Here is a 26,075-nt window from a genome sequence, read left to right on the forward strand (position 1 = left end):
GAGATGCTTTGGGGGCATCTCTTTCCAGTTTTGTGTGGAACCCTCAGCTGTTGTTGGATTCTTGGATAATTACAACTTTGAACTCTTTTTTCTGTTAAATGTCAAAAACCATCAGTGTAGTTTAACACTAAGTCAAAACTTTGTTTATAAAATGTGCCACATGTCTGCTTTTCTCAGGTCGACCAAATCCCCTTTTGCTAAAACTCTTTCTTAATCACAAATGAATCCCAACAACCCAAGCTGCACTCTTCTTTTGTGACTCCGTGCACTCCTCTGTCTGTGTCATGGTTTGGTTTAGTTTGGTTTGTGTATATGTGGTGGCACTAGGGGCAGGGTGCAGAGCTTGTTTGCATGGCTGAAGTGTACCCAGCCCCTCATAATTACAGACAGTAAACAGTTAGTGCTTTTAGGCCTATTTTCCCCGTCTAATGGGGAGATGAGAGCTCACTTTGGCAGAAGAAGAAAAGGCAGAGAGGATGACATAGAGGGGGAAAGACAGTGTGAAGATGGACGAAAGCTGTCATCCTCATTTTCTGTTATTGACATGTTGGTGAGACTTAGTGACAGGTTTATAGACACACAAACATAGAAACAGACATTATCCCCATTCCCCAGAGGCCAACACACAGTCATACTCTTCTTCTACAGCTTTTTATGTGATCTTTCTTACAGACTTAATTAAAAGTTCCAAGAACTGCTGGATATTTACTGTATGGCTCTCTTCTTTTTCTCTCTACAACTGTCAAATTGATCACCCGTCTTGCTCTATGTCTGTCCAGGAGTGTGTCTCTGTTTTTATTTCCATCTGCCTGCCTGCCTGCCTGCCTGGCTTCATGCTTCCTCTCTCTCTCTCTTGCTGCCCCACACTCTTCTTTTGGTCCAAATTTAATTCTCATGCTGCTGCTCTCCTTCTTTGTTTTCCTTCATAGTCATTTAACACACACACACGCGTACGGGCTTTATTCCTTCTTGCTGCTTTTTAAAGCTTAGGCAAACTTGTTGCACTGAAACAAATCCAAGGCAATTTACTTAATGTAGATCAAAACAAACAAATAAAAGTTAGCGAATACAATCCTTATGCTCACATACTATCTTCATCTTTCACTCTTCCCTCTCTCTCTCTCTCTCTCTCTCTCTCTTTCTGGCTCTCTCTCTCTTTCTCTCTTTGCACTGCACACCGCTGGCAAGCGCTGGGATGGGAGGTTTTCTCTGGCAGTCTGCTCCCCCTCTCTTGGCTGGGACAGGCTCATGCTACTGGCTGAGAGTGTGGAAGTGAAGCAGGGAGGTAGTGAAGTAGAGGAGAGGAGAGGGAGGGAGGCTGGAGGGGTGGAGGCGGGGTCTACAGCTGGTAATGAAGTCTTCTCTTTTCATCCTCAGAAGGCAGAGTGTGAGCGGACGGGCCTGGGGTCTGCGAGGCTCCGCTGCTTTCTCTGCCTGTAAAGTTGTGCTGAGCTGTGGTGAGCTGAGTTGTGCTGTACTGAGCTGTGCTGCGCTGCCTGTGTGTGTCTCAGAGCCCGACCCACACAGCTGAGAGATACAAGGAGACTGACAGAAAGAGAGAGAGAGAGAGAGAGAGAGAGAAAGAGCACTACAGTCATGAGGCTTTCACTTCTAAAGGCTCCCCAGCATTACTCCTGAGGTAAGACTACACACTGTCTCACTCTCACTGCTCTCCTTTACTGTCTGTCTGTCTCTGTTGATTGTTGTGGTAAGGGAGGAGGGACGGGGAGGGAGGGTGATGCAGAGCTGTCTGGATTAAGTCCCTCCCACATTACATGCATGCACATACAGTATGTGCAGTGATAGGTAGATGTGCATTTGTGTCTGTGTGAGCATGCACTCATAAATATATTGTGTGTGTATAAGTGTGTCTGCACACTTCCTGCACTATTAACATGAGAACACAGACTGAGTTAGCATTCAGTGAAAGGTTTATGTTAATAGTGACAAATGGTTCCTACTGGTCAGGCAAGGAAGAGGGTCAGACTAGAGGAGGAAGATGGGACATCACTTCTGAGATGTGAACTTTAGAAACAGTTACCAGAAAGAAGTTTTTTGAGACACTTCAGATTTTTTACTTAACTTGCTTTTTCTGTCAGTCAATTTAATAAAGCTTTTTGACTTTTATTGTAGTTCAGGGGTTTGCTATTGATGTACAACCATAGAGCTATACTTCAATGAGCTGTTTAATGCTAAACAGGGCAGTCTTACAGCACCTGAGAGAGTGTGTGTGTGTGTGTGTGTGTGTGTGTGTGTGTGTGTGTGTGTGTGTGTGTGTGTGTGTGTGTGTGTGTGTGTGTGTGTGTGTGTGTGTGTGTGTGTGTGTGTGTGTGTGTGTGGCCACGTGCAGAAATGTTTATTTGCTCAGTTGATTGCTGTTTAAGGCAGATGGATGCAGCAGGCTATTGGGGCTCATCGCTGTAAATAAAAAAGAAACAGGAGACAGTCTGTGCTCATCTGCAGCCCAGTGACACCGGGCTTTGAAGTGATTTCAGTGGATCTGTCCTCCTCCCCGCTGGGCAATTCAGATCCGGCCTGTGACTTGCTCACTTTCATCCACATTCCCTTGGAAATCCATCCATCTGTATTCCTTCACTCACCTCCTTCCTGCTCTCATTCGCCCTATGAGTTCTTGCACCCTGGTACCCCTCAATGAGGCCTTCACCTCCCATCAACACCTCCTGTATTCTCACAGTCAGTATAACTATGGTTTTATTCTCCATCCACACTAGCAGGGCTCGCTTCTTGGGAGCAGGTCTTTCCGATACCTCTCCCGGAAAAAAGCCTAAGCGACTTTCCATTAGTTTTTCTGCTGGGCCATGAGAATTATGGTTTCCCAAATGAATACTGTACAGGAGCCGGGCTTAATTGAAAAAACACAAGCTATGGTCTGCCATGGAGGAGACGGTCCTTGTGTCACTGTTGAACTGTGTGAATGTACTTTCCAGAGCTGGCGAGGGGGAGAGGAGAGAGAGAGGGAGAGAGAGAGTGAGAGAGAGAGAAGGAGGAAAATACCAAGAAGGAGAATGAGATAGAGGAGAGACAGAAGACTGGGGGAAATGAAGTTATGAAATGAAAGTGTGGAAAATCAAACGCAATGATTGCAAACATTGGATTGGTGGTGAATGAGGAGAAGAAACAGAAAAACAGTGGTGTGTGATATTCCAGTTTAGTTTCATCTGCTCTGTCAGTCTGGTGAGTGTGTATATCAAATGGGATTTTCAGGAAGACAGAAAGGCAAAGTATGCCATCCTGAGACTGTTTGCTGGTCATTAAGCCCCAAAGAGCACCAATAGAAACCTCAATTAAACCTACTAGATTGCAGTCTGGCGAACAGCAGCAACTCTCCCATGAATCCCCCAGAAGGGAGTCATCATAACATTTAACCCCAGTGAAGCGTCTGCTCAGCTGGAAGTGTGTCTCTTCTGTAAACAGACCACCAGTGAGAAATAGGGGAAGTTTGTTCCCATAGAAACATGACTGGATGCATCCTATCAATAACTCTCATTATCTTTTATTGTGTCTGCTGTCTGTGCTGTCCCCCCCTTCTCCGTCTCTCCCTTCTCCGTCTCTCCCGCCCCCTCTGCTGTGTTTATGTGACATGTTTGTGTGGCAACCCCATATGGTGGTGATTGAGACCCTGTCATCAGTTCGGATGGCACATTTGTCACACACATGTTTGCCAGCCGCTACTGTTGCTAGGGGCTCACCAGGCCACGGGGGGAAGCATCTTTTGTTGACTTCCTCACTGGGTGGCTCATTTGTTTTTCGGAGCAGTTTGACCCCTGACCCCAGCCACCACCTCCTGGCTTACTGTTACTCTACACAACTCTTCCTCCAACACACTCATGCATGTCTACTGAGAGAGAAGTATGGAAAGATCAACACTTGAAACAGTAGGTCTTAGTTACAGGAAGTCTTCTAAGAGAAGATCCACAGGGATGCTGGGATGAAAAAGCAGGCGGGATGACTTCACTGTAACTGGAAAGTGTGTGTGTGGAGATGCGTGTGGATAAAAAGATGACCTCGGGAAGTCTGATTCAACCCTCTGAGGGAAGGGAGATTTTTCTTTTTATGATTAATACACATTTGCATTTTCATCTTAACCCACTTAAGATTGTTAGTCACAACCCCCCAGCCAGTTGCTGTGACCGTAAGACTATGCATGCTAAATACAGTCTACTTTCTGTGGTTTACAGAGTGGGTATAATGCAGACCAGTCTCTTATGTTACATAGGACCAGGGAGGTTTTTCATCCCGTAATTCCCATGCTGAGTGAAATGGTCATGACCTCTGACCTCTGTGCTTCCCTCCTGACAGGCCTGAGCTGACTTTCATTAGGCTTCAATTGTGAAAGCTGAACAGGGAGCTCAGCCCTAAAATGAACTGTCAGTGATTTAATCTGCCCCTCATCACCTGCATCATGGTGTTGAATGACTAGTCGAGATATACATAGATGGATGATGAGTAAATGCATCATAATGCTGAAATGATTTGATGTTCACCAGTTCTCTGGAAACCATTAGTGCCAGCTTGTCTTCAGTGTGCAAAACTTATGAGCAGTCATCAAACAAAGGTCCCAGTGGTGCAGACACAACAGAGTGCAGCATCTAAAAAGGATTTGAAGTTAAAATCTATTATTATCCAGCTGTCTTACTAATAACCCAGCTGTGTTGAATACTTGATTCTGATTGGCCAAAACCCCTTGACAATGGCTATTAATTCAGAATAGCAACAGCAATTCCAGCGGCAACCAGATCATACATGTCATCACATATCAATCCACAGAAAGGAGTTTTCCATCTCTGATTGTTCACACTGAGGCAAAAATGTTAATTTCTGTTAGCATGCCCAATTGGTAGGCTAACCAACATGGATTTTTGAGTCCTAATTTTGCATACTGTCCTGCAATCCAGGCAACAGCAGCAGAGCTAGTGAGTGCATCTCTAAATTGCAAATCACTATAAAGTAACTCAACCCATGAGGGGTAGTGATAATAGCAATAATGTTAAAAGTTGTGTCATTTGCCTTTAAAGGTATGTCAACTGCAACGCTCTGAGAAGAAGGAGGGGTAAATGAGGACAAAATTCAATATCAGTGTTCAAGCATGAGTCCCAGTCACCTCGTCTAACTTTACATTCAGTGAAAATGTTTAGTTCAATGTGAATTATTACCAATCAGCAGCCTAAAATGTGACTGTGACTTGCCTGTGAATTGAAATGTTCAGTTTGAGTTTGATTCATACCGCAAGTATGGCCTACTTGCGTCCTTTGCCATGGAAGCATTTTTGACCTTGGTATCAGAGGAACTATTCTTTTTTTCACGGTCTATATAAATCATTTTTGAATCAATCAAATCATCTTAAAACCAATATTAGGTGTGAACTCATTTCTAGCTTATTTCTGTTAGCTGGGTGATAAGCAGGATAATGTACCTGGTCACTCTGTTGGGATTTTAATTTGCATAATCACCTTCTCACTTTACATTATCTCTTACTTATCCCCCTTTTTTTGTGAACCTAACAGCCTGTATCTCCAGCGGACTGACGTATTGACCACTGAAATTACTGAAATACTACATTTCTGACTCAACTAGACTAACTAGACTGTTAGTCAACATTACTAACAGATGATATAAACCTGCTGGGTTTTACTTGGGGAAAAACAAACACCTTTATCAATTCATATTACAAAAAGGAATGTGAAGTATCCTTCTGGGAACGTCACTCCTGTCTCTAACTCTATGAATTAGAATAGGAACAGTTTTGAGATATTGCTATTTGTATCAAAAATAGCATCAACAGGGGCAAATCAAAGGAGGGAACATTGTCCTTACTTGGTCATAGCTGTCCTGATGGGTATTTGTTAAGATTTAAATCCCACATAACAGGCCTCCCAGATTGGCTTCCAGACACCAAAACTTCGATGAAATCATTGTTGGTGGTTAAATCTTTAAACTTTACATAAACTGTACTCTTATATAAATCAGTTTTCATTCATTTGATTTTTATCATAAAAAAACACAACTCTTTTTGGTGGTTAATCATAACTTCTGTGTGGATTGAAATTATGGATGGCAGTAGCAATGGAGTGGAACAACACAGTTTCCAAGAGTTAAAACACTTGAGCTGCAGGCCTCTACCTCCTTCAATTTTTTCAAGCAGCTCTTCTAAACTAAGCCAGGAAGCTTCCAAACCACCTGTTTGCTTTCAGCTTAGATTATCTCATCTTACTTTAAAGAGCTTTTATAAGACCCTGCATCAGGCTTGTTTATTACTTTACTTGTCCTCCACCTCTCTCTACAGTATTGTGCCCTCCTCTTCCTCAGCTTGTGGTGCTCTGTCTGACCCTCCATTTAGCCCACATCTGAAATCAGGAACAGAAAGTAGTTTTTGGGAGTTGAGGCTTCTTGAGCTGAGCAGACTCCGTGCAGTGAGGATGATAACACATAACTTATGGGTTTGGAGATTCCCTCAGGTTCCATCATTTCTGGTCTTTCCCCGCCTCCTTCCTCTCCTCATATTCCTCCTTATCTGAATCCTCCTCTTCAAACAGGACGCATTCAGCATATTTTCCATCCTACTGTACGTCTTCATTTGTCAGGTCACACCTTCAACCTAAAGAGCTCCCTGAGCTCCCACACAAATCCACCCACAGATTGATGTCTGTGTGTGTGCTTCATGCGTTCATATACTGTATGTGTTTGTTTATTCATTTTACGCATTCTTGACTATTAGTTTAAGTATCTCTGTCAAATTGTCGGCAGTTTACTACGTGTCCACTGACAAATAACGGTTGGATCAGCCGTCATGTGTTTATTAGACACTTTATCCAACAAGCAGAAAATTGGCCTGAATATTTGCCTGCTCGTCTGCTCCTTCTGCTGCCTGAACGCAGACCCAGCAGCTCTGATTGCTTCTGACAGTGACAACAAGAACAGGCTGCCCGAGAAGACTTTGTGAAGACCTCCTCCTGCATCTGCACAGACAAGTCAGAAGAATGAGCCAAATCAAACAAGCAATGGGTTTTCTCCGCGAACTTCTTTGCAAACCTTTTGGAACTTAAGGTTTTTCTGTTTAACCTTACAAGTGACATTGTTGGCGGTTGTCTGTACAAGTTTAATGTTGTAATACTCAGGTATTACACTGGGAAAGACAGAAATGTTTCCAATTTTAATTTTATCTTAATTTTGAGTCTGCAGTTGTGACATCAGGTCTTTTTTGAGGGAGGAAGTGAGGGGAATCACCAGTAAATTATAGCTCAGGCACATCCCCAGACATTTTGGCCAGGGTCCTGGAGCTAAACAGCTTTAGGACCGCTTTCCCTTTTCAACCCCTCTTCTGCTAAATTCCTGCTCTTCCCCTACTCACTCCTGCGTTTCGCTCCAGATGTGGCATTGTTTGGACACATTTGTTTTGGGCTTGGGCCGGTAGACCTGCGTGGAGTCTGATGTCATGCTCTATTTAAAGGGAAAGCCATGAGAACTGGGTGGAAAGGAGAGCGCTGTGGTCTCACATCAAAGCTTGTGTCTAGGGCTACTGATGACTGTCATCCGTGGCACAGCAATCTGTGTCATGGACAGATGACCACATTCATTTTAAGTGTTGACAGACATGTCATTTTGAAAAGGTTCAAAGAAGAGGCACCACGTTTTACAAAAGCCAGAAAGTTGGAATTTATTTTTCTGTTGGTTTTTATCTCACATAGCTGGGCACTCTGTGCTTATCTCAGTTTCTGTGATACTTGAAAGAATCTGCCAATCACATGCAGAAATAATGCTGAGGTTTGTGTGAAGATTGCACTGTGGCTACTTCTGGTACTACTGAGTGATACATGAAACCATAGATAAAATGAAAAGATGATGTCCTCAACTGAACCAACAAACATGTTGGGATTGTTATGGGTCAGAGGAGTCACATGCTGCCTAAACTTTCATGCCTCTCTAATGAGCTCTGTCAGTCAGTAAACCTGGCACCTCATGCCATTGAAGAATGGGATAATGAATCTGTCTTTTGGTCTGTCTCTCACTGTGTATGGTGTGTGGATATACTGTATGTGTAGAGTATGATGCCCCACCTGAATACTAAAGAATCCATAGTTCTCCCAGCTTCAGGCGAGACAAGAATAGCACCTTTTCCTCACGAGGGGAGGCTTGGTGGATATTTTCCTCGATGACTGAGCTTATTGTGTCTTCTTATTTAAACTGTCAGCGCAGTGGAGAGTCAGCAGCTGACTATCAGGCTCTACTGTCAGATTCCCCATGGGAGCTCTGCCTTCAGCACTGTTTGGCCGTCAAACACACATGTATTTGCCAGGTCCTCTCTAGTGTCCCCGGTTCAAACAGTTCGAAGCTCGTACCCTGCTGAATATTTCCGGTTCAAACGGGCATGTTTGCTGTATCTTCATCCCTCACTGTTGGCTCTCCTCGCTCCTTCCACACTGTTTGCTCAGGGAGTTCACAGTGGCTTCTTGGCCCTTCAGGAGTTGAAAGCTGGAATGACATGAAGTGCTTGCAGACGATGGGCGTATTTCAATTCAGTCGTGTCCACACACACGCACGAACACACAAATGTGTAGACACAGAGAAAGGGAAAGCAGCCATTGGGTAATATAGACATCAGACAGTCTCTCTCTGTATATATGTCTTCCCAGTGACCTACATCACACTGCGTCAGGGCAACAGACCTACATCCTGACAATGCTTAGCATTTCACAGTTGTTTTTCAAAGCTTTGTTGCTCTTTGCCACGAGTGTTTTAAGGGTACAGATTCTTTAGGTTTAAAGTTGAACCTGTCATCCTATGAAAGCAGGCTCTTGAGTGTTTTTAAAAGCATTGCTTGCGTCACCTGTGAGGAATGACGGCCTTAAAATCCAGGTGAGCTGCATTTGTTCTCTTCAGTGTGTGGCCAATGCTTAACCTGCTTTGTTTCATTTGTTTTGGGAGGACTTCTCTAAACAAGTTGGCACTGCAGATTGAGTCGTCCTACTTTGGAGCACACATATAATTCTGTGGCTGTATTTCGAGAGTCGTTACTTATAAGTGCAGATGCTTGAGCACCAAAATGTGGGTCTCTCTCTCTCTCTCTCTCTCTCTCTCTCTCTCTCTCTCTCTCTCTCTCTCTCTCTCTCTCTCTCCCTCCTTCTCTCTCTCTCATAGTTTTAAGTTCACTGTGGTCAACTTCAAAGACTTGGACACAGACATGTTTACACTCTAGCATGCATAGACATGCAAACAGACTTTTGGATAATTTATACCTACTCTCATATGAGAACATAAACTAAAAGATGAAATCAGGAGTATTCTCCAGAAAGTGAGTCCTATCTTATGAAAGCTCTCTCTCTCTCTCTCTCTCTCTCTCTCTCTCTCTCTCTCTCTCTCTCTCTCTCTCTCTCTATCTCTCTCTCTCTCTCTCTCTCTCTCTCTCTCTCTCTCTCTCTCTCTATCTAACACACACACACACACACACACACACACACACACACACACACACACACACACACACACACACACACATACATACACACACACACACACACACACACACACACATATAGTTTCTCCTGCTGTAGTCTAGAGCAGCACCCACTGTTTCCTCCAGCCGTATGGGCCGATATCACACGCAGTGAGAGCATAACAGTTCAGCCATGGGGTCATAAGGTCAAGCACATTTAGGTGATCAGCGCTTCCGCTCCAGATTCTGTTTATGACTCTGTGTATACACACTATCAGACAATTGTATACACCCCACACCCAGCCTCAAGCTCACACAGCTGGCACAGCCAAACATTCACAAAGTCTGCCATAGAGGAGAGGGAGGATGTGTAGGAGTGTATATGAGTGCCCTCAGCTTTTAAGAATATTTAAACACAGACACTAATACATACGTTTACAAACGTATGCAAAGATTAGTACGTGAGATAACACTGTGTGAGAGAATGAGCTCTGACAGTTAATTTTGAATTCAAATCCCACCAGGCAGGATTGGATTAATTCATTTTTGGCCAAATTCATGATCGGATTGCTTCATACTTTTTTTTTGTCAGTGCCAGAAGGTCCATAGACATGTCTCTTTCTCTCGATCGTGATCTACAACAGCCTGAACCTCTTCAGAAAGCTATTAACTGTCTGCATTCTCACATTAATTTCCCTCCACATAAAATTGATTGGGATATGGTTGCAGGAATCAGGGAAAGAGCAGCAGCCTGACTCATACAGTGAAGGAAGGATGCAATTTGTTCACACAGACCTTTTCTCACTTTTCAAGGGGAATACACTAATGCTTTATAAGGCTAAAGCAGGTGGCTGGGCTGTAGAAATGGGAGGTGAAGTGACAGGGTGGAGTAATGACAAACTTCAGTATGAATTAAAGTTAAACATTGTCATTTGAGGGGAGTGTCAGGCTGGGTGAAATCTACCTTTAATTTGCTGGACCCTTTTTTTATTCAGTTTTACTGTTTTAAACAGGTTTTTTTTTACCTTTTGGGAAGTTGTAAATCTAAAGGGTTAAAAAAAAAAGGATGCCATAATTAGGTTATTTTGGTGAATGCATCACTTTTCATCTGCTGTCCATCACACTGGCCAAGCTGTAAATAAAATCCACTGATCATAAAAATTGTTACAGTCTTAGAAATAAGTCCCATTTAAACATAAAACAGCTCCAGAGGCAAGTTTGAGCTTCCTGTCACCGGCAGCAACCCAACATCACGCAGCATCTTGAACCCATTTGATTTAAAGGATTGTACAGATTGGTCACCTCTATCAACACAGCTGACTGACTGTATGTGTGAGAGCATTTATGTTTGTTTGTGTGTGAGTTTGTTTTCGAGTGTGTGTTTGTGTGTGGGTGCAGCCTTGCATGCACACACACACCTACATGTGTTTTTGTTTAAACGGCCCCTTGTGGTTCTTCATGGCTATCAGCTGGATATATCAGTAAAAAGTTGGTGCCCACCCCTCTCGATCGAGCCTGAGCACAGTAGTGTATATCTCATTTCCGTGTTTGCATGTAGCCCTAAACTGCCGTGAAGAAGAAAGAGATTTGTTATATGAACCATGTGTGTCAGATGACGCAGATGGGAGAGGTTAAAGCAGTGGGGAACTCCAGGAGAGAAGCTTCATCTGCCAATCTGGTTCAGTCTGCATCTGATGTCAGACGTGAGATTGACAGTCTGAGATGCTATCAACTCTGAGACAGTCACTGAGGCTGAAAATCACCACTGATAGTAGAGATAGGTCTGTTGTTAATCTATGTTTTCCCCCTAAGGTTACACTTAAATCCAGGACCGTAAGTGAACACGATGATCAAACTGTTTAAAAACCAGTAGCTGCAACATTTCAAGCTCAGTAGTTCCAATTTGCTTAGTGAGTTGTTAGACATCTGTCTTTTTTAGATGGACTTCTTCCTCAAGCCTCCTCCTTTATCCAGATCTATTGAGTGGGATTGTGCAGCTGTGCTAAACCAACACAGCTTCCCCCTGTGAGCCACAGTGGTTTTACAAGTAAATACAACAAACACAGATAGTGCACCATGGAGGCGGATGTATTCACAGATTATGGGAGTGATCCTCTCGCAGTGGGCTAACAATGGCCTCATCAGTGTGAGGTGCAGTGCTGCGCCGGGTTGTGTTAGGTGTTTATTTTGCCCTGGGAAGGCTGTCCTGCTTCATGTTAACACAGTATTAAATCATCTCTTGCTGACAAAATTATCATAGAGGTGTTGACTCTGGACAGCTGCGTAAGGATCAGATTCTGTATGTGTCATTGTGCTATAGTTGTGTGGTAACTGCACAAAACAGACAAGATCCTTGCAAGTTTACTCTGTATTACGGCTTTACTTGTAATGCATAATTGTGGTTAAGCAGCTTAGGTAAACAATGCAGGATTGAAGAATTATCCTTTGTCAGAATGGAGTAGGATTAAACAGATTTAAAGATTTATATTTTGTTTTTACTACATATGCTGAGTTTCACTTTTTCAAAGAGCAAAGCGTCTAAGACCATTAAAATTGGTGAATCAAGCATATCAAATTATAACTCTAACAGTCATTGTGTGTGGCAGCCAAGCTCACTGAAGGAACACCTCTGCGTATGCTTCCCAGAGAACCCGGGCTAAAGGGGAATGTTTTTTCGGCAGGAGGCACAGCTCCAGGTATGCTAACAACATAAATGCTCTGCAGCCCTGGAGCAGAAAGGCTTTTCCTGTTGGACGTCTGAAAAAGGAAACCATGGGCTTTCAGATTTCTTCGAACAATACAAATCCTAATAGGCAGATCATCGCCTGGACCACAAATGCCTCTTTCTCTCAGCTACTTTCTTATTTGAGAAGCTTAAACATGTATAGGGAGCTTAGCTGTCTTGTAGACACAGGCGTAGACCTGGTGGAGAGAGGCGAGGGAATCCCCCCGCACTGTCTCACTATCAGCAGAGAGCATTGATGTTATCTTCTACTCTCCCTGCCACTGAAGTACTCCTCCTTTTTTTTTGTCTTCTTTTCAGCTGTGCCACTCTTTCTCCCTTGTCTCCAGACGTAAACACAGACCCCCAGTCTCTGAAGCCTCAGGGACAACAGAGCTACTGAAAACCACCTCAAATCGCCTCTTTTATACTTTCAATGCTTCTATCAGATGCTGGACTGCTTCTGTGGTCCCGGCACCTCCTGTAGCTAGAATGACAGACTGAGAAAGGAGCAGCAGGAAAGAAAATAGAGGTTTTATTATCAGGTTTCCCTCAAATACAGCAAAAACAGCATTGGCCAGATCCAGAGCTGCCATACAGCCCCTCAAATTCCCAGAGGCACTTCTGCGCATTCTGCTAATAGAACAGCACGCTCAGACTTAGCTATTCTATTTCATTGGAAGTTCACCATTATTGCTGACATTTTGTTTTCCATGAGTCTGATGAAGCGAAGGATAAGAACGAGCAGGGTGGCAATGTTGTGTTAAATCAGCTGGGTTCATCTCTTCCTTTTGTAAAGCAGCCTCTCTCAGTCGAGACATATGTTTCAGATAAAGTAACACATCCCACATAGATATTTTCACTCACGTGTGATCAACAATTAGCCCAAATGTGTTCCTTGTTTTCTGACTGAAGCTCCCAAAGCATCAATAAAATGTGCTTGAGGAGGAGCAATTTGAAGTGGTTTGATGTGCTGTAACCCGGCAGAGTGCTCTGTGATTAGACTTCATTTTCTCCTTTGGTTTGTCTTTATCACTTTCCCTGCTCGTTTCTCTTCTTTTACAACAGCCCCCTCACACTCTTTGCTCTTTGTTCTGGCTCCATTGTGAAACTATCATGAAAGTTCTGAGGCAAAAAAAAAAATTCTTTGATCAAGTGCACACAGGCCTGCATAGGACTTAAAACACAGCTGTCAATCAGAGGCCTAAGAGTTGAAGATTTTTGTCCTCTATCTCCACTTCTGACTGTTCATAAAGTTCTCTTCAGTCAGGCTGTAATGGAGGGCATTTAAACCATTCAACAGAGCAGCTCTATGTCACTTATTATTCAATATCTAACACAGAGCTTGAAGTCATGACGGACCTTGAGTGAGTTTTAATGAAAGATTTCCTGCTTGCTCCTTGCCAGGCCTTCTACCACGCAATATCACCCACTCCCTGAAAGCTCATTCCTTCAAATTAAGGGCGCAGGAAAAGTTGAAATGCTAAAAACAGAATATTTTCATGGAACAGGAGCGTTTTCAAGGAGGTAACAGAAGCTGTATCCGACTTTAGACCCCAGCATGGGTCAGTGAGAGTAGGACCAGTAAAACTCAGAGGGCCATGTCTCCCCCTCTCACTTCACCAGTTCAGGGCCAGAGATGAGGTGATCCACATGGTGTGGGAAGTTTGTGTGTGTATGTGTGTGGGTGTGTGTGGGGGGGGGTTGTATGTGAGTGTGTGAGACAGGAGGAAAAAGTTAGACCTTGGTTTTCATCCAAGACGGGAAAATGCTGAAGTAAGCTCACTAGTCGCTTCCCAGACTCCTGGATACAGCACTGGCCTAATTTAACCCAATGCCGTAGTGTGATTTATGCTTTTAATGCCCCTTTTAACAGTTTGTGTGTCTGTGTATGTGTGTGTAAGTCACCAGTCTAATGTGCTGGTGTTGCTTAGAGAAAAGGTCATGTGAGGATAACTGCTTTGACGATGTAATGATATATCAGGCTTGTTTTCTTGCAGCGGATGTGTGTTTTCTGACGGCTTGTTTTTTTCTCCCGTTCCCTGATTTGTGTGAGGATCTAAGACTCACACACTTCACTGTGCACAGACAGAGAACAGCTCCCATAGGCAGAGGAAAGAGTTTGGTCTGTCCTATGATGTCAGTGTTTGGAGAGGATGAGTGTGTCAGTGTTTGTGGGGGGGTTAGATGAGTCTGGCGGAGGGGTAGAGGAGGGTATGTGTGGGGGAGGTAACACGAGATCCCCTACAGAGATGCTAAACTCCATTACACAGTGAAAGAGGGAAGAAGACTCTTTACAAGGACGGAGCAAAACGTTCCACTTTTAATCTGGGTGCAAACTAAAAATAACCCTCCCCTCTCTGTCTACTGCCCACTGGGGCAGGCTTGTTAAAGAGTCTGTCTCCACAGAGAGGGAGTCAAAGTGCTGCTGAGGACCAAGCAAAAAGAGGAGGGAGGGATTCAGATGGAAAATGGGGCTCAAGTGGGAGGGCAATACAGAGAAAGAGCAAAAGAAGGAAGTGTTGTGGGAAAGATGTGGGACAGATGAACCTTCAAGAGTGTGAGAATGAGTTCATTAAGCCCTCTGAGCGGATGCACTTCTGTGTTGTCGACTGTTCCCCCTCATCATGGCAGTCAACTGGCTCTATGCGGTGCCATTACACACCTCTTTGGCCCTGAGGCCTTTTGTGAGTCTTGGTGTGGCAATAAAAGCACCTATTGCTTGCAAAGGTGGAATAACAGATGAGCTTTTACAGGCCCTGGTGGCACAGCTCTTCTCTGAGAGGTTCACCACACAAGTAGTGAATCACACACAAAATAGTCACCCATTCTTCAGATGCTTCCCTTGCTTTCCAGTCTTAAACTCTGACTCATAGCTTGCTTGCTACTGTAGCAGTTCAGCCAGCTGCCCAGACTGATGTGTCATCATCCACTGTTACGTTGTTCCTTTCCCCACACTTCCAGGAAAGTGAATGGAACAGGTGAGTGTTGGCTTGTTCAAAGTAGGGACTGTGGCATTTGTGCCAGAGACCTTTGGGAAGACAAAGAGGGTAGCGGGTTCTTAAAATACTAGACACTGTCTAGGATCCGGGGCGTTGTGATCCTCCTATGGAAACTTCAGACAGTATTTGGTCTTATTCTATAACAAATCTGCCCAAGACTAGAACCACCCCTAGACTACACACACCCATGGTTTTGTCTTTCTGAACAATTTAGAACAAACCTGGCACAGTTCATAGCAGCTACTTTCACTGTGCTCATCCCAAAGTGAGTATGCTGTACCTTCCACTGACCTACATTTAAAAACCCAAACCTCAGTTTAAACAATTTCAATTTTCCACCTCTACAGGGGTAAGTGAAGACATCCCGTCATCCTGACTGCAGCCACTTTCTTTTTACACACATTCTCATACTGTGAGTGCCAGCAATTACATATTATCCAGATATTCCCTGAGACGATACACAGAGCACAGCTTTGGCTTCTAAGTACACAATCACAGCAGTTCAATTACCCCACATAGCAGATAAAGAACGGATGGACCTCTCTGAAGTCATATAGCTTATCAGGCTTGCATGATGTCATTTTTCCCCTTAAAACAGAGGCGCTAACCCCTACCAGCACCACTTTTTTCTTCCTCTTTTTTTTTTAACAATGGAACATCAGCTGGGCGTCTGAGGAGAGATTACATCACTGAGGTTATTCAAGCCTGTACGAGCAGCAGCAGCAGAAGTCTGGGAGAAACAAAACAGCACAAAAGGAGCTGAGCTTCTGACCAACCCTACCCAAAGCGTTCATAAATTCCTCTGATTGTATCCACACAACCTGGAGATAAGTGTATGTCTGACTCTGTAGTCATGTACAAACACATTGATGTGTTGATGCCCCTTACTGATGCTTTAAATTAAAGGTGGCCAACTTCAAAAGAAAGGTGTTTCCAGGTGAAATAAGAACACATTTTGTTGGCTTTTTCATTGATATAGTATTTTTGATACAGTTAGTTTTTACTAACCCTTAAACAGCACAACAGAAATATGGATTTTTTTGTCTCCCCAAGGCTGGACAATGTTTTTTCCTTTAAATCCTCTCAAAGCTTTACAAACTCATATTTCATTTTAATAAACCTCCAATACACTGCCTTTTGGGAATCCGTGTTTGATCAGAGAGGGAATATGTTCATTTGTTTTTCTTTTTCCTTGAGGTGTTGCATACATTTACTCCTCCACATAGTTATCAGAGCATGACCTGAAAATGTAAGAGAGCATGAAAAGCCTAAATTAAGCTATATAAAAGAGTTTAGTGGTGTAGAGTGACGCTGTATCTTACTTGTGCATTCACAATAAGATCCAATCTCTACCTGGAGGTTTTTATTCCACTGTTTTCTGTTGTTAAATCATTTCTGTTCCCTCTTGTGCTCAAAGAGAAACAACTGGGACAAAGGGACTTTCAGTTCATTTGCTGTGGTGGCGGTTAAATACATCAAGGACAATTTTTACGCAGGTAATTTGTGCAAAAACTAGCTTACCCATAATGCATTGAAAATACATCAGCCACAGTCAGTCTTCACTTAGTGGAAAAGGGACAGGGAAACAAGATCAAAGACAAGCAAAAGGTCATTTTAAACGTGCTTCTATTTGTTTTTCTGCACTTTCAAATATTTATACACATTTCCTAAATTATGGCTCCTATTTCTGACTGCATCTTTGACCAAGATCAGGGTGTGTTTCAGTGACCAATGGTCCTCACATAGTCCCTAAAGACCCAATAGCCCTAGATTAATGGCCTTCCTGCTGCCCCAGCGATGCTGGCTGTGCCAACACAAATGATCGGGCACGCGATGCTGGCATGACAAATTGAAGCCAGGGCAAAAGGGCAAAAGAGAGACCACAGCCCAGACTGGTGGTTTCTGTCTTGCAGAGCTGCATGGAGGCAGCATTAGGACTGTACTGCTGAGCTGAGGGGTCAAAGGCAGAGGGTTACAGACCCTGGCTTGTCTCTCTGTCTCAGCTTTTAAATGAACCGAGACAGGGCTTCCGATCCTAACCGCTCAACTGATGGTTTTTTCATCAGCTGCTTTTTAATGCAACACTAGCATATTTGGTGCATGTAAAAGTGGACACATCAATCATGGCACGCTGTCTTTTCCTATTAGTGGTATGTTTTCATTTGGATGATGTGCATAGCTCTGACAGCAAAGAAAACTGGTAAACTCTACAGAAACATTTACCAAAGCCATTTCATTTGTGTTTCTGCCTTTGAGTTAACAAGCTGTCAGAAATGTGACACAGCAAAGTTAAAGAATAACTTATAATGGTAAAGAACAGCCCGAGATCACACTAAGTATTTCCTTTTCTTTTGTGTATCTTTGTTCCTGATTTATGTTTTTTTTCAATTTCAGTCTCAAGAAAATATGGTTTCGGCTTATCCTTTACAGTTTCCTAGTCTTAAGTGCCTCATATACCGTTTCCTGTCTGGTTGAAGTCCTGGCCTTTGTTAAAGCAATAGTTCAGTGTGTTTTTAATGGTTCTGAAGTGGTAATTTTTATGAAATTCAATACAGTATCACATTCTTTTAACTTCTTTAACCTCCTACAGTTTGGAGTCAATCGACTGTATCAGAAAAGAAAGAAGGAGTCTATGAATCCTCAATTGTTCTCTGATAGCTTCCTGAAATGCATATGCATGGGTCATTATGCTCAGACACACACACACATTTGTGGGCATGAGTGCCTGCGTACGTTTGAAGGTCAAGAGGGAATCGTTGGTAGTTGTTTATGCAGAGAGTGTGAGAAAGCAGAGTGACTGTGGGAACCTGAGTCCTGAACACACCAAGGAGTAAAGCGTTTGAGCAGATCTAGATGCACGGCAGCTGTAAAAATAGGAAGGAGAGGGAAAGTATGATTCATGAGATGGAGGACAGGATTACTCCAGCTTGCATGAAGAGCATCCAAATGTTGTGCCCAAGTCAGGCCTTATCATCTGCGTAAGAAGGGGGACAGCTGTGACTCATGACCTGCCTATGAAACTACAGGGTTCATTCTTTTGTTGTGAATAATGCCCTTATATGATTTTTTTGCTAGAAGAGAGTTTCAAATCAGCTACTCATCCAACTGGTATATCCATAAGATTCCTTAATGTTGGGCCTGGAGGCTAGTGTGCCAAGTCACACTTCTGTCAGAAGCATTTTTGTGCCTCGAGTATGTTTTGGGCCTCTTGCACAGCATCGTCTGATGGACCTGGAATAATCACGCTCATTCATCAGATACACTCTCAGAAAAGTTAACGTATCACAGCAGGGGAAAAGTTATGTTATCTTTGTCAATTTTACGTCAATGCCTTATTAAGTGCTCCAGAACTAGTATATTTTCCATAAGACATGGGTTTAGGAAAAATATTCCAGAGTACACAGCATTCTCTTTGGGCCGCTCTTTGGCTTGGCCCAGCTGCCTGCCTCACACGCAGGCATGTGAAGCCAGAGAGGTTGAGCATGGTCGAAGCACAGAAGCCACTTTCTCTATCCAAGCCTCCAGCCATGGTCTCCAGTGAGCCAGAGCGGGTCTGAGGGGAACAACGTGAGCTCTGCCAGGGGCTTTGGTTTATTTCTCAACCTCCAGTCAGCTGCTGACCTATAATAAGGCCTCCTGTTGAAAATGGTGAAAGCACTGGAGAGTGAAAAAGAATTTACAGTAGTTCAGGTCCTCTGAGTTTGTTGATCAACCATAGATTAGTCCTGTGAACTGTTTAGTTCCATTAAAAACACGTCAGTTCCTCATCACCTTCAGCAATGATGTTCTGATCATTGCTGAAGGTGATGAAGCTATGATGGACACATTGTTCAGCTCTGCCGTCAAAGAGTGCTGATCATCATGCATCTTCTCATCCATGCAAAGGTTGACTGAGCCATTTGAGTGGGACGCTGCAGGGGTCTTTCCTCCTGGTGCTCTCTGGGCTGGTGAAACCCAACGGTGATCCTGCTGAATCAGTGAAGATGTTGTTAAAGTAGCATCGTCCAGTCCACTATGGATAAGATCAATACTGGTGTTATGTGTTGGGACAGCAGTGGCTTGCTCAGTACTGGTGCTGTTCCAGCCACCATGGGTCAGTGCTACACACTCTCTGCGGTTGAGCTGTGGCTTTATGAATGGCTTCTTGCAATGGCCGTACAGAGCGTCATTCTTCTCACCCTCATCTGAGGCTGACATCCGAGGGGGGAAGCCCAGGGAGCCAGCAGCCGGCTAAATGTTTTTCTATCCCCCTGGTAGGAATGGACGTATCGGGTGCTGTTTTAATGCGTTTAAAGTAGAAAAACAAGGCAGTGTCCAATGACCCAAAGTAGAAACGACAAGGACAGTAGTGAAAACAGCCTGTGGCTCAGGCAGTTTGGCCTCATCTTGCAGTGTACAGGGAGTAAAGCAAAAACATCCAGTCCAGGGACAGACTCATTATTAATGCTTTGGGCTTGTTTGTGTTAAGAGTTATTTGCCCACTTTGCCATTTCCCCAAGAATCTTAAATACCCCTGCCCCCTTGGCCCTCACAGGGTCCCTACTTAAACATTCAGACACAGTGGGAGTCTGCCATCTCCAAGCTTCTATCCACCCCATTGTGGCCAAGTCTAGATGGGACAAAGTGAGCATTCCAGGAATAGCAACACGACTCCAACACCCAAACTCACCTGCACCCCTCCCCCTCGCACAGGGAATTCTACATACCCTGCACCTTTTCTACTCTTGCACCTCTAACAGTGAGGGTTCCCATACACATTGACAGCTTTTTTATAGTAAAATATAAGACTGATTTACCCTCCCAACATCAATGAAACTTTGGCTCAGTTGGTGTTATCTGTCAATCTTTGATCTTTGCTCCTCTCTTTGAACATGATGTCAGGAGTATATCTGTGCTGGACATGTATCAAATACTTAACACCAGCACATTTCACCTTCTCAGTCTGGATGTAGCACTGGCACAGTTCAGCCCTCAAGCTCAACTCAAACATGGCAATGAGCGCTTAGTTGATCTTAGATCCTCAGAGAGGGAATTATTTTTAAATTTTTAAATAAAACCATCCCGAAGCTGGTGGAATAGATGCAGGGAGGAGCATTGGGGAGAGGATGAATAGGGTCCTGTGCTCAGCCCCTGGTTGGACTGAACCCCTCTGTTTGCGCTTTTTTAGGCCTTGGCACACAGAGCTGCCTGTGCAGAGTGGGTCGGAAGCAGGAAGTGGTTGTGTAAGGCGATCTGCAAATGCAGCACAGAGCTGCTTTTCAACAGCAGACCTCTTGGTCTCTTTTTGCACAGCGACACATCAGGTAGTCCTCCTGCTGCAGCCTCAGCAGGACACATGCCAGACCCTCTTGGGACCTAAAGACAGAGACGGGAGAGATGAGAGGATGAGATAAAACAGGGAACAGAAATTTGGTATAATGCAGAAAGGAGAATGAGTGCCAATTGGGCACTCGATTGGAGCTTTCACTTCCCAGGTCACTGATCCGATAGAAAAAGATGTTTTGAGTGCTGCAGTGGTTTCTTCCAGACAAATGGCTGGACAACAGTCATCCATTGTTATCTATGAATTTCTACTACAATACAAAGCAAGGAATGATGAAGATGAGAATGTGTTGATTTCACTGAAATCAGAGGTGGAAGATCAAGCTACAGGTGCATGGCCGGTTGGATGTTCCACCATATCCAGTGGAGGAACTTGTTTAACTCTTTCTGCTGCTGCTGAAAAAGCTGCTGTCCTATCCCATCCTAGATCTGAAGTTCATTGGCAGTAAGCACTCAACGCCTCAGGAGCAGCAATCTGTCTCCTCTTTCTCTGCTTCACTTTCAGTCCTATTCCTCATATCCCCCTCCCTTCCTCTATCCATCTTCCAACTTGTTGATTTCCCATGCGAAACTAATTGTTGTTGGTGAAAAGCTTTACTCTGATATCTAATTTCATGTCCAGTAACTGCCCAAGGTCATCATCCACGCTGCTCTGTTTATAGATAGTTTTTGCAGCTGCAAATAAAAAGGGCCTCACTCACAAAGGTGGCTCATTGACAAAACACTTAGTTTAAACACTGAGCAGGAATTCCAGGCACTCCAGCTTGTCCATCAGTTCCCCCTTCATTTTGCTTTAATTGTCTAGGCTATTTCCAAACCATTACCATAAAGTGGTTTTGAGCAGGATGCATACCACCTCGTCTCCTGCAATGCTAAACAAACACAGTAAAAGGATAAAGTTAGAATCCTGCTGAAATGTCACTAAATGACAGCTCAACCAAGCTTTACTTGGTATGAATGAGGCTTTGTTTGAACAAGATGCCTTGTTATTGTTTCCAATAACTACTTTAGGTGCAGCTAAGCTGCTGAAGTGGACCAAAGTACCAGGGCCCCAAAACAGAAACAATTATTTAATGCTGTTTGTTTGGGCAGGGCAGCTTTTGTGTCTGAGTGCCTGATAATGCCAGAATAAGAAGTAGAGTAGTAGTTTGGCTGAACTTCAGCATTGTAGAGTGCATTACTAAAACTCAGTTTGTGGTTTGCATTATTGTTGGACGGATTAAAATGAAGAGTTTGACCCAGTCAAATCTTTGTCCCTGGCAATCCGTTCAGCTGCAGTGAGCCTTTGAAGGTCTGACCAGGCCAGGGAAAAGTTTGAGAACATAGACACAACAAAGAGGAGCATAGACACAGACAGAATCCAGCTCACTGTCCCCACATAAAGCTAATAAAACTAAACAGCAGAAAAACACGCTGCACTGCCACTAAAGCCCTGCTGTTTTGTGACTTTGTGTATTTTTGAACACCGTGTCATGTGTTGACACGGGCTACTTAGGAAAGCCTGAGTCGTAATTAGGTCATTGGGACATTTCCTTGGACTGTTTAAAGGGAGGCCGGCAGGGTGAATTTGGAAAATGCTGGTTCTGACTCACGCACACTGCCTGGAATTCCCTCCTAACGATTGGCCAGGGGACTACTGATTTTGGCTTTGATGCAAATTTGACTGAAAATTTAAAAAAGGAAGAGACAACTATTACCCAGTGTTTTTCTTTGCTACCCTTTCCACTGTGCTGCTATCATACTTACAGGGATAGTGCTTGTGAATGTAAGCACATAATCTTGCCCAAGAACACTTTATTTCAATTCACACAGCCCGTTGTTCAAGGTTCAAAGGTTTTTATTGTCAATTTTCACTGTATATACGAGACATACAGGAAAAATGAGATGCTGTTTCTCTCTTCCAGCTTTTAAATATCTAAAATTTAAATATAAAATACTATAAAATATAATTAAATACAGTTCTATAAAAACATCCCATACACACAGTGCAGGTAAACTTTGTTGCTTATAGCACTAAGCTGTGACTGTCAGTCATGCGCCTCCTTCACTAATGTCCATCCTAAATCTTCTACAAATGTTTTTGTTTCCCCCGGCACCTGAGCCCACCTGCCCCTCTGTTCCTGTGCCCAAAATGGAGAGATTTGCTTTCATGTGTGTGAATAGGAGACAGAAAGAAAGACAGCAAGAAGGATCAAATGAAGAAACTCGGTAGAGAACACTATGCTACGTTTTGCACTGTGGTTTGAATGAGCTTTAAAAGGGGGAAGTTTTGTGATGATGACTTTCAGGCCCTATTCTTTTCAGACCACCAGCTTGGTTTTATTTATGAGCTGTTACCAAATAACACATAAACTGGTGCCAAGTTTACAGAATATGAATCACAGCCTGTCAAAAGTTTGCTCCCACTTTGATTTAGTGCCAGTGTGCCAGTCTGACCTTGGTAAAACAGCGTTAAATTTGACTGAACCACTTTTATTCATCCAGTGGGGCTTAGAAAGTAATATTATACCTACAGCTCTATAAAAACCTGTCTAACAAACTGCATGTCATTCACACAATGTATACTGGAATTATACATGAAAGCACTTGCTCACTTAAGTACTGCACACCCGCAGTCCTAGAGACGCACATATATACAATTATACCCAATTGAGTGTTCACCTCTACTCACACGCACTCGTGCATTTGTGTAAAACCTAAAACACTCTCCCTCTTTCCTAATTGCAAACATGAACTTAGACCAAAGGTTCATTCACAAACAGTGCTTTTGTATATCCACTGGCTCTGCAGGCTCACAGAGAAACTGTATTTCATGAGATTTAGCTTGTTTCATTTGGCATTGATGATGATGTGGCGCATATACTTTCTCAAGGTTTGAGGAAAACCCCTTTCACAGCCGCATGTCGGAACTTGACGGTCTGTCCCGTTGTTTGGAGATATAAACCCACAGAGAGCTCAGTCTGAGTCTTACAAGCAAAGGTCTTACCTGAAGGTGAAAGGTTACAAGTGTGGCCTGCAGGTGTGCTAGCGTTTACTCCAAACAAACATTGTCCTGACATTCTTGGATTGATGTCTCCCACTCTCAATCTGCTCGAGTCACACTTTAAAATAATTTTTCCCAAATGTCACTTCAAAAAGGAGTCATTCTTTTCCTTTATTTCTTACGTAAACAGCGTGAAGCAAAGGGTGAAAGTGTGGAGGCTAATCAGCCCTTGGCTCATAGACGCAGCTGTGCACAAGAGAAACATCAAACTGAGATGTCACATTTATTTAACAAAGATTAACTTCATGTGGTCTGTACTGTACTTTTAACTTATTTATGTCACAAGAACACAAGAAATGCTTTAAATTCAAGATGCTGGTGGGTTTGTATTTGCTTCTTTTGCAGAGGAATATAAATTTCCCCAGCTGCTCAAAGCATTAGCCCTGACTGTGAAGAACCAGTTCTTTGCCAGCTGTTAAAACCGTCATCAAACTCTTGTGACAATGGACCCTACTTACTCTCCACAAATAATACCATGTGTCTGCTTAATTGTTGTTTTGCCTTGAATGCATTATGTATGAGGATAAAGGAACTTCCAACACGTGGTGCTAGTGACATGAGGACGCAGTTATCTACTGCCCTGCCTGCCTGTGCATGCTTGTCTTAGGAGAGTTTGCCCATTGATTCATGGGAGGGAGGGTGACGGGTCACTTAGAAGAGGCTGAGGCCACTGACATTTAGGTTGTTACTCTGCCTCTGCAGGCCCAATCTCCTCTGGACTTTTACCTATGTGGTAGTGTGCCCAGACTCCTCTCACTGCCTCTGCTCTCCTTGAAGTCGTGAGAGGATATGGGAATGTTAACGGAGCTAAACATTCAGTTCCGGCAAAAATAAAAGGCTTCCTCTGTATTACTTTCCTCAAGAAGCAACAGTCAATGGGAGCTTGTTGAGGAATGCTGAAACACACTACTGCATAACTTGGAAACTGCTGAACTAGATAAAACAAGTAAACTTATTATATACAAATGAAAATCATTCCACTGTATCATGCTACTGAAGCGTAGGTGTATGAGCTGGAGTTGCTGCCTTTGGAATTGTGCGTATATGCTTATGTCTATATAACTGAAAGAATGTAGATTAAAAAAGGGAGAGAAATGTTACAATAACAAATGTCACATCTGCAGATAAAGAAAAACGTATCCAGACTGTTTTTCATCGTAGAGTTGAACTCTTGTCAGCTTGTGAATACTTGAAATCTGGCAAACCTGACTCACAGTTTGTGAATAGTGAGAATCCAAACTTTAGTTGTGTTTGTTGTTCTTTGCTGGTTCAGTTGTCACGTTGCAGGAGGACTAAAATCAAAGATTTATGGTTTCCTTGAGTGTGCAGCAGAAACGGTTGAATAGAAGGCTGCCGTATTTTATCCTTAACCTCTTGTTTATACGTGTGGGGGGTCCAGCCACCACATCCAGATTCAATATTTTCCACACATTGACCACCTTAGAATGCTTCTCTTGCTAGTCCCCTTTGTTTGTTGACGAAGAGTTTAGGATGCCTCTTAGGGACTGTGGTTAAGAAAAATATTAATCAAGTGTCTGTTGCGTTTCAAATATCTTTACATTTGTAGCTAGTGAAGTTGCTTTTTATGTGGCAAACTTCTTTGTCCGTGCAAGAACTGTCTCTTGGTTAAATCTTCTAACATTAGGTTAAGTGTGTAGCCTCAGACAAAACTATGATAATGAAGTTTGGGGTCACAGAGGGCTTTCCTTAATGAATCCTTGCCCCATTCCGTCTCAAAGTGTCTTTTACATTTAATAAAACTTTGCTGATTTTGAGTGGCTACCAAATACTTTGGCCCAAGCGTAATAAGGGACAAGCAAATATTGATGCACTGAAAAAGAGGAATGAAGGGGGAATAAAACCCCAAAGAGGGATTTTGTCCATTAAGGATTAGGTTATCATAGTTAGAAGTAGGACACAGGAAATTTTGTCTATAGCTCGCCCTTTCAGTAATATCCCGTTCTACTCTGTCATTTTTCACCCTATATCACACACTTAACATTACGTTTGTGCAAAGCCATACAAGTAATGTTCCGTTGACCTGCAGAAATAAGGGAAATTGTGTCAAAGAGGAAAAAATAACCTTTAAACACTCGAGAACAGAGATTCCATCATGTTTGTGGAATGCCGTGGTTAGCAATATGGAAACAGACGGAGTCCAGAATCCAGTGGTTAGAAAAAAATTAAATGAAAGAAAAAGTCTTCTGAGAAAGAGGAAAAACTTGGGAGGGGGTGAGGGGAGCCTCTGGAATTACACACCAAAAGCCCCATCTACTCACACATTTATACACAGAGACACATTCTGAGACACTCAGACACACTCACTCACACACACACTCCTTCCATCTTCCCTACTGTGCAGCTAACCACATTGGGTAAAGGGCGGGGTTAGGGGTTGGTGGAGGTAGGGAGGCACGAGTGTAACAAGCCTCCTTCAGTGCTGTGCTCAGTGTTTCATTTGAACGTAGGTTTCTCCAACACTCTGCAGGCTTCTAAATAAACGTCACTAGTATGGAGGAGGACAAATGACTCATT

The 26,075-nt window shown here is 43.3% G+C and overlaps 1 protein-coding gene across 1 annotated transcript in view; it reads left to right on the plus strand.

The window, feature by feature from the left end:
* Positions 1-1,330: 1,330 nt before the first annotated feature.
* LOC117815101 (zinc finger protein 469) overlaps positions 1,331-26,075 on the plus strand; it is a 42,316-nt gene continuing 17,571 nt past the window's right edge. Inside the window, exon 1 of the mRNA XM_034686796.1 lies at positions 1,331-1,639. The gene's annotated coding sequence lies outside the window, so the exon portion shown is untranslated. The remainder of the gene's footprint in view (positions 1,640-26,075) is intronic.

This window comes from Notolabrus celidotus, chromosome 6 (assembly GCF_009762535.1).
Source record: "Notolabrus celidotus isolate fNotCel1 chromosome 6, fNotCel1.pri, whole genome shotgun sequence".
NCBI classification, from domain to species: domain Eukaryota; kingdom Metazoa; phylum Chordata; class Actinopteri; order Labriformes; family Labridae; genus Notolabrus; species Notolabrus celidotus.